This window comes from Bacillus rossius, unplaced genomic scaffold (assembly GCF_032445375.1).
Source record: "Bacillus rossius redtenbacheri isolate Brsri unplaced genomic scaffold, Brsri_v3 Brsri_v3_scf54, whole genome shotgun sequence".
NCBI classification, from domain to species: Eukaryota; Metazoa; Arthropoda; class Insecta; order Phasmatodea; family Bacillidae; genus Bacillus; species Bacillus rossius.
This window is the reverse complement of record NW_026962744.1, coordinates 190,001-199,882: the sequence shown is the minus strand read 5'-3', so window position 1 is coordinate 199,882 and position 9,882 is coordinate 190,001. Positions and strand designations below refer to the sequence as shown.

General features: G+C 40.8%; 1 non-coding gene across 1 annotated transcript; it reads right to left on the bottom strand.

Annotated features, from left to right (window-relative positions):
* Nucleotides 1–2,092: 2,092 nt before the first annotated feature.
* Nucleotides 2,093–2,211, bottom strand: LOC134545044 (5S ribosomal RNA). The gene has a single exon (XR_010078221.1). It is a non-coding gene; the product is annotated as a 5S ribosomal RNA (ribosomal RNA).
* Between the last annotated feature and the right edge of the window lie 7,671 nt (nt 2,212–9,882).

Genomic DNA, 9,882 nt, shown 5'->3' with positions numbered 1-9,882 from the left:
TCATAAACCAGGACAAAAACGTTTTGACTAAATGTTCTAGGTTGGTTGTAAAACATTTTCTTATTTTATTTCACATCGGAAACATCTGTTAAGTTGTAAGCTTTGTAATGAATGCGACAGTCACTTGTTCGCTGAAGTGTTTGTTTAAGAAATTAGTATTGTAAATTTGTTTATGGTCTTGTTAAATGAAATTTTAAGTGAAATCATTTGGGAAAACAGAGGCTACAGGAATTTTCAACACAACTTGATGACCGACGTTGTGACTAGTGTGGGAGTGTGTGCTCGTGTAAATATCAATTTTTCTTACTCCTCGTGCCGGTCAACAGGAAAACAGCGAGTGTGTTATCTCATCGCGGGCGTGTGATTGCGTGTGGTAAATTGTGCTAGGTTAATTACCGCAAAACTCCACTGTGTGCAAATATGTAGTGTGTCGCTGTATGCAAATATTTGGTATGTCTTTTTTTTTTTTTTTTTTTTCAGGCAATACACACTTTGAATTTTACACAATTTCGATGCTGCAACCTAAGTGTATACATGCGAATAGGATTGCTTAAATGAAAAAGTAAAGTAGGAGGTAAGTGCAAATGTTTCCAGGAGGTTATGCACACACAATCTATTTTATGAATTAATAGTTATTATCTAAGAAAATGATAGAAGATTATAAATAATGTGTGCAGAATAATACAGAATTTGCATGTTACACAAAAAAAAAAATATATATATATTCCAAATATTGTTAGCAAAATGCACCTAGATTAGTGAGCTGGATTTTTTTTTTTTTTTTGTATTTTTGTTCTGTTGATCCCACGTGGAGTCAAGGCTCCGGGATATAGAACATGTATGTGCAGACAATTAATATTTACATGATGCAAGTTACCAAGAAAAAAAATTTCAAAAAAAAAAAATACATAACATGTTACACAATTTAACTTTATGCAAAACATGAAGCAGCTGTTATCACAAGTCCATTCAACAAATTAACAGTTCAATTTCTCTATTATCAATCAAATTAAAGAATAGCTTCAGAGGGTAGGTAGGATATTCTAGAAGAATTTTTTTTACTGTTTTTTTTTTAATACTGGTAAATTGTTTTAGTTATTTTCTGTGATATTAAGTTGTAAAGTTTTACTCCCAAGTAATTTAGTCCATTTTCAAATCGCCTAGTGTTATGTTCAACTATCCTCAATTTACTAGCATTTCTGGTGTTATACCTATGTGCGAATATCTAAAAAAAAAAAAAAAAAAAAAAATAATAATTTTTTTTTTCTTCTTTTTCTTAAGAATGAATAAAAAGTTTCTAGAACGTATTCATTTATGGCAGTCAGGACTTTAAGTTTTTTGAATTTTGGTCTGCAGTTAGATGATTTTTTATCTTTTGTTATTATTCTAATAGCTCCTTTTTTTTTTTTTTTTTCCCCCAATGTTATATGGCAGAAAGAGTAGAGCTATGGCTACTGTGACATCATGCATTGATGGGAAGGTTATTGTTGGATAACAAAAATTTAGATGATATAATTTTTATTTTTTTCCATACACAACACATTGCAGGTACAATTTTACAGGTTACAGCTGTACCACCTCTAGTATTGCTGCCGACCATCCAACAAATGAGCACATTAAACAGGCATTGATGACATTGTTATCAACGTCTTTTTGAATCTCTCATTATTATACATAACTGCCCACTGAAACAGAGAAACTTCAAAATAGGTGTGTGTGTGTGTGTTTATATATATATATATATATATATATATATATATATACATATATACATATATACATACATACATACATACATACATACATACATACATATACACTTATATATTTATTTTTTCACTTTGAATTTTGTATGAGGTATACACATGCAAAGATTCACAGCTACTGGGTGGGTGAGTGAGTGAGTGAGTGAGTGAGTGAGTGATTGATTGATTGATTGATTGATTGATTGATTGATTGATTGATTGATTGAGAGAGAGTGAGTGTGTGTGTTAGGGGGGGGGGGGGGAAATGTGGTGATTGTGGGGGAAAAAAAAATTTAAAATTGAAATTTTTAAAAAAAAATTTTTTTCTGTAGGGTGCAAAATAGTAGTGCCAACGGCACGTGGTGTTCCCAAGCGGTCACCCATCTAAGTACTAACCACGCTCGACGATGCTTAACTTCGGTGATCGGACGAGAACCGGTGTGTTCATCGTGATATGGCCGTTGGCAATGATATAGATGTTTTTTTTTTGCAGTTTGTATTTGCCACTCGAAATAGCTATACCAGGTGTGATTGTTACAAACAACAGGAGAAATCGTGTAATGAACACTCTTTTACTTCCCCCCCCCCCCCTCCCCACACACAACACCCACCACCCTCACCATCCCAACCACCAAAGCCCTCTTCAAAATACACTCTCACACACACACACAAACCCACACTCTATAACTGATGAACATTACCATAACTTCTTAAAGCCATTAGATAATATTTAACTCAAGAAAGGTATTGTGATATGTTTAAAGAAAGAAAGGTGAAACCTTTAACTTTACCAGCAGGTATTAGTATCACTGAGGTATCTTCTAGGTTGTAGCAGCAATAGTAGTAATAATAATAAAATTAAATAAGGTAATAAAAAAGAAAAGTTATACATGTGATCAAATCATGAATGTATAAAACTGGAATGAATTTAAATTTTTTTTATTTTTCTTCATAGGCTGTTTTGAAATTGATGAGTAAGTGCCTCTTCTTTTAAATTTTTTAATGCTGAACACTGTTACATAAGAGATGAATGTTTAGAAAATTTAAAAAAAAAAAAGCTAGCCCAGCCCCCTCCCCCCCTCACACAAAATCCAAACAAAAAAAAACACCCTCCTTCAAAACATCACATAATCATCCAGCCAGCAGTGCAGACGAGAAATTTGCACTCGGGGCCGCCATTTTGACGATAAATTCTTGCATGGCACACCAAAGGTAGGAAAGAATTTAAAAAAATAAAAATAATGGGCGAGCACCCTCGCGTCTGCCTGTAGAAAATGAAGTTAAAAGTAACATAACCTAAAGACAGGCACACACTAGGGTGCTCCCAGGCGGTTGAGAAATTTTTTCCCGCCAAAAGACTTATATATATTATTTATTTTACTGTTTTTGGCAGGGGGCTATGTCGGTCTGTGTGCAAAGTAGTTCCTACTCCCGCCGCCAGGAGCGCGCGCGGTGGGTAGCGATGTTGTTTTTTCTGCTTTCATTTGTTTATTATTTAGAGGGTTAATGCTATGTAAATGTACGCAAGTTTGGTTATGTGTCGGTAGTTGTGCGAGATTTAATTTCCGAAACGAAATTTGACTTTCATCGGCCTGCATTTCTCACTTATTCGGAAAATACATGTGTGTTTATGTATGTATAATAATCGAGTGATTTTGTAATAATTTGGAAGTTTTGTTTGCGTGTGCGATGTGGGGAAGAAAAGGTGTGCACACGAGTCCTAGGGCTATATTTTTTTTTATTGCGAAATATTTACTTCATGTGGTGAAAAATTTTAAATTATTTGTGATGCAAGTGAAATTTTTTTTTTTTTTTCAGTTGGGTGATGTGTTTGTCCTCGTTTGTGTGCAAGGAAGCAAACATGCTGAAGGTAAGGGGCCATAAATGACACTTTAAAATATTAGTTTACCATTAATTTTGGTTAAATATTAAATTGCCATATAAGTAAAATCATGTCAACTGTTGTATTCCACCCAGTATAAGCTGTTAGTAATGGGTACTTAATATAAATAGAATAAATGTAAGCATTTTCGTCTGCATGAAAATTCACTTTTTTTTTGGATCCATTTGTACTGTGGGTAGTTAAATAGTACATTATGTTGTTTTTACTTCGAAGTACAAAACATCTTGTGCATGATTGCAAATTCAAACGCAGTTAAGCATAATATGAATTCGAATTATGTGTGTGTGTGTGTGTATATATATATTTTTTTTTCAGTTTTTTTTTTTTTTTTTTTTTTTTTTTTTTTTTTTTTTTTACTGTGTCCAGTTTTAGCACAAATGGAATTATTTTCAAAGTGAATCGATGCAACTGGTCTTTGCCATTAATATTGATATATGATCTAACTAAATTAAATAGAAAGGATTTTTTTATTTATTTTTTTATATATATAAATATATTTGTAGCAATGTACTAATGACCACAGAAGTAAGCAAAAAAAAATAATATATATATATATATCTCAGCCAGTAAACCATGCGTCTTAAAGACTTTTTTTAATGAAAATATTTCTGCCTTGGTTAAGCTTACATTTACTATCATAGGGATTGAGGGAATTGTAGAACAGCAGCAGAAGCATTTCCTTTCATGATCATGTTCTTGGTCCTGAAAAGGACCGTTTATGTAAGCATGTGCACACCAGACCTGCTCACTTGGAGCTGGTGTATTTGGTGACAGCCTTGGTGCCCTCGCTGACAGCGTGCTTGGCCAGCTCCCCGGGCAGCAGCAGTCTCACGGCCGTCTGTATCTCGCGGCTGGTGATGGTGGAGCGCTTGTTGTAGTGGGCGAGGCGGCTGGCCTCTGCCGCGATGCGCTCGAAAATGTCGTTCACGAAACTGTTCATGATGCTCATGGCCTTAGATGATATGCCAGTGTCCGGATGAACTTGCTTCAACACTTTGTAGATGTAGATTGCGTAGCTTTCCTTCCTCTTGCGCTTCTTTTTCTTGTCGCCCTTCGAGATGTTTTTCTGGGCCTTGCCCGCCTTTTTGGCTGCCTTACCGCTCGTCTTGGGGGGCATCGTAGGTCTGAGCTGTGCCGCTGTCGCTAGATGAGTGAGACGGGAACTGAATTTTTTTCGTGAAAAGTTTTCTTGGCTTCTTGTTGCGCGACCAATCGGAGCGCTCCGCGGCTCGTGATTGGTCGCGCTCCGCGGAGGGACGTGTAACAAAAGTATTAAATCTACAGCCTTCATCGCACACTCTTTACCGCGCACTGGTACGAGTAGGACGTCCTACTCTTAGCCTAGCCTGGTTCTCTACATAGGGAGCTCAGGTCAGTGGCCAGTGTGAAGGTGACAGGTCGGGTAGGCAGGCTGCGTTAGTGCGGACAGTAACTGCGACGCGCGACACCGCGAACAGGGCTACCACGGTGGTCCCTGCTTTTTTCAAAGCAGGGTGCCAACCCACTGCGATGGGAGGAGAGGAGGAGGAGCGTATGGACTGCGGCACGGCCGTTAAACGCACTCATGAAGGCAGCGAGCCAGGATGCAGCAATGCAAAAAAAGTTTCAGGGGCGCAGGACCCCAACTCTAGCGAAAACGGTAGCGAAAGTGAGGATGACGAGGGCTTCACTGTTCAGAAGCGCCGAGTCCGAAAATCAAATAATGCAGGCGCGAGCAGCAGCGAACAACCTCAAGGGCACGAAGCCCCGCGTTACAAACGAGTGCCGTTTGTAATAAAAAATTCTCAAGTGGTCGGCAATATCGGGCCTGTGTTCGCGCAGCTCGGTATCAAAAACCGATTAACAATTTCTAAGAGGCAAGAGGTCAAGGTCGCTTTTGACTCAAAGGCCGACGAAATAAAAGGCGTCAATTGGCTCAGAGCCAACAACATTCCGCATCACACCTTCTCCCAGCCAAGCGAGCGCGGCGAAAAGGTAGTAATTAAGAACCTCAGTCGCTTCACTCCAGTGGAGGCTCTCAAAACAGAACTTCGTGCCTTAGGTTTCGAGGTCACGTTCGTCAAACAACTAAGTTTCAAGTTCACTGACAGAAATACGGGCCGTGAATCCTACGAACCGTCATCATCGTTTATTGTCACTGTCGCCCCGAGTGCGCGGGACATCTACTCAATTAAGACTTTATACTACACAAGTGGTATTAAAGTAGAAAAATACCGCAACCGGCCGGAAGACATCCCACTGTGTAGGCGATGTGGCGACTTCGGCCACACGACAGGGAACTGCAGTCAGGTCCCTAAGTGCATCCGATGCGCGGGCCCGCATCCTCGCGATCAGTGCACACTCCCCGAGGAGGCGCCTAAAGTGTGCACGAACTGTAATGCGACAGGGCATACCGCGGCCTGGAAGCAGTGCCCGGTATATTTAAACCGCGTCGAGGCTAGAAAGCAGATTTTAGCCGAGCAGGCAGCGCAGAAGGCAGCCCGTGTTGCGCCGCGAGCGCCCGCGCCAGAGGCGACACACGCGAACTTCCCCCCCCCGGCACCTACGCGACGGCCCGCACAGGTGGCCGGGCAGGTAGCTGCGCGCGCTGACGTCACGCATACCGGGGCGCAGGGCAGCCAACCGAGCAGACAGGAAACTCGCGCGACCTTCGCTTCCACTGTCGCTGGGCCCAGTGCACCGCGCCGCACAGCCGAGGAAATCGTTCAGGCGCGTGTAGAAAAGAGCGAGCAGCGAACAGCAGCACAGATAGAAGCAAACGAAACTAGAACCGTGACAGGCCTGGGGGAACTCGCTGAAATTCTCCGCCTCTGCGATTACTGGAACCTGGTTCAGGCCTTGGAGCCATATTACCCTCGCATCCGCGCCGCGCAAAATACAAAACAGCGTCAGACCATTTTGCTGGAGGCCCTCGCGAAAGTGCTTCAGTAAATGGCTGTAGACAGGGGGAAAACACTACAAATCCTTAATTTTAATGCAAATGGCATTCGTGCCAAATCCTACGAATTAGAACAATGTCTTTTCGTATACGGGATAGATGTGGCATTAATTTCGGAGACAAAATTAAGGCCTCACCATCGTTTTAATATCAGTGGTTATACAACCTATAGAACCGACCGCGACACCCTAGGGGGCGGTACAGCCATTCTCATTAAGCACGGCATAAATCATCACCCTATAAAAATAACTGGCTTAGAGCACATTGAGGCCACCAGCATAAATATTCGTAACAAAAATGCGCACGTCTGTATGTCGGCAGTCTATAAACCACCGAACAAGCCTTTATTGATTAGCGATTTAAATAAACTAATAAATCCAATGCAGCACTTTTTCATAGCTGGTGATTTAAATAGTAAAAACGAAGACTGGGGTTGCAGAAATACAAACCCAGCGGGGAGAAATTTAACTGAGCATGCGGCTCGAAATAATTACGAAATTTTTGCTCCAAATTCGCCGACTAGCTACCCAACTAATGGGGGCATGCCGGAAATTTTAGATATAGCCTTTACCAACATTCCGGGAGCACAAGTTACTTCCGAAAAATTAGATGAGTTAGACTCCGATCATTTTCCTGTATTAATACAATTGACTTTTGATGCCCAGTTTTGCGCGGCCATTTTTAACCGAACTTTCGGAGTTACCGACTGGGACAAATTTCGCGATGATTTAGAAACAATTTTTATTGAACCACCGACGATAAACACTCCCGAAGAACTTGACACGCATGTTAAATTGTTTACTGACACGATTACAGACGTGCGCAAAACACACACGAAATTAATGAACAAAAGAGAATTTACAAGAATTAACTATCCAGATGTCGATATTTTAATCATTTTAAAACGTCAGGCGCGAAATAACTATCAGCGAACGCGAACACCGCAAGCCAGGACGGAATACAATCGCCTAAAAGCGCAAGTTACTCGAAAACTTAAACAATTAAAAATAGATAAATTCGGGAATCTAGTAACGGAAGTCGCTACACAGCCTCGGCAAATGTGGCGCCTCACGCGCACATTAAGAGGCAATAATAAATTTATTTCTACTCCCGCAATAATTACGGACACGGGCATAAAATATGACGCGGCCGACAAGGCAAATGCGATCGCGGATATTTTTGAGAAACAATTTTCGCCGAATGAGGATGTAAACGACCCTCAATTTACTCGAACCACTACAGTCGCGGTAAATAATTACCTACAAACAGCCACGCAAATAGAGCCGGAACTTATAACAATTCACGAACTATTAAGAACAATTCAATCGCGACCTCAAAATAAAGCAGGCGGACCTGATGGAATTAATTTCGAATCACTCAAAAAATTACCATTTTCAGCACTCGAATATCTTTTAAATATTTTGAATGCTATTTTTATTTTAAAAACTTATCCTTCCGAGTGGAAACTCGCGAAAGTAATTACGATTCCAAAGCCAGGGAAAAATGCGTCTTTACCGCAAAATAGGCGCCCTATTAGCCTTTTAAATAGCACTAGCAAAATTTTTGAAAAAATTTTATTAAAACGACTTAAAGAGCATTCCGACCAACATAACATTATCCCAGATAATCAATTCGGTTTTCGGAGTGGCCACTCCACATCTCATCCATTAATCAAGCTTGTTGAAGATGCCACTGATGGATTTAACTCGCGAGCGAAGTTCACAGTAGCAACTATGCTAGACGCGGAGAAAGCTTTCGACAAAGTCTGGATTCCTGGCCTAATTAAAAAATTTGTGACTTTTAATTTTCCGGACACATATATTCATCTGGTGGCCCATTATTTATGGCGCCGAAAATTTTTTGTCGCGATAGATGGGGCGAGGTCTTCTACTCGGGAACTCACAGCTGGGGTACCGCAGGGCTCACCCCTCTCTCCCTTCTTTTATAATGTGTATACAGCCGATATACCGCGCGAACATGCTCATGTGCAGCTTTATGCGGACGACACTGCGGTAGTTTACCAATCTTCCAATTTAAATTTTGCACTAACTATTGTCCAAAGGCAGCTCACGTCACTCGAACAATGGTACACTCGCTGGCGCATAAAAATTAATGGCGCCAAATCTACTACCATAGTTTTAACAAAAAAACGTACAGTTCCTGATCGCGAACTCAAAATATTTAATCAAGCAATTCCATTTGAAAAATCGGTGCGATATTTAGGCCTAACTCTCGACCCGAGTCTCACCTGGAAACATCAGGTTACTAAAGTTACAAGGATTGCTCTCGGAACTCTAAGATCTTTATACCCAATGTTTAAGGCCCCTCAATTCCCTAGAAGGAAGAAACTTCAATTATATTTACAAATAGTTCGCCCTCAACTCCTCTATGCTTGCGAGATTTATGGCTATGCGGCCAAGTCGCACATAAAGAAGCTCCAAGTCACACAAAATAGATTCCTGCGAGTAATCGCCGATTGCGACTGGTATACTAGTAATTTAGCAGTACATCAGCTCCTTAAAGTAGAATATGTTTCGGACTTCATAAAACGCCAAAATAGGTCTTTTTATGGCCAACTCCCGGCTCATCCTAATTTATTTATTAATAATATCCCCGATTACGACCCAGCTGTCCAGCGACAATTTAAAAAACCGCGACTTGCCTAAGCCAGGTTAAACTAGACTCCACACATCCCGTATACGAGGGGCAAATTAACAAAACTACTAGACTTTACTGGCCCGATGTGCCTATCTACGTCCTGTGGTGCAAATATTCAGCATTGGACTAGCCAATGACTGACATGCCCAGGACACCCCTTTTTGGCCCAGCGGGGCCCTAATTAAATTGCGTCAAAGAAATTTTTGGCCCAGCGGGGCTCTAATTATATTGCGTCAAAGGAACTTTTGGCCCAGCGGGGCTCTAATTATTCTGCGTTAAAGAAATTTTTTGGCCCATCGGGGCTCTAATAAATTGCGTCACAACTACTTTTAATTCCTTATAATTACCAAATCTTTCCTTCCCCTCCTTCCCCCCACCTCCTCCACTATCCCTTGATAGTTGTTTTCCCCGAGTCTCTTTTAAAAATTAAATCTACAGCCTTCATCGCAGTGTTACTAATAATATGCGTTCTTTCACTCACCGGACTATACCTACACGATGATATGCCTGCTTGGTCAGCCGGGTATGTGCGGCCTTGGAGCTATACACTACACTCACCACAACGAAATTAATTAGGCCATTTTTGCGCACACTCCACACGCCTCTAAATACAGACATCACGACACTTCCATGCATCA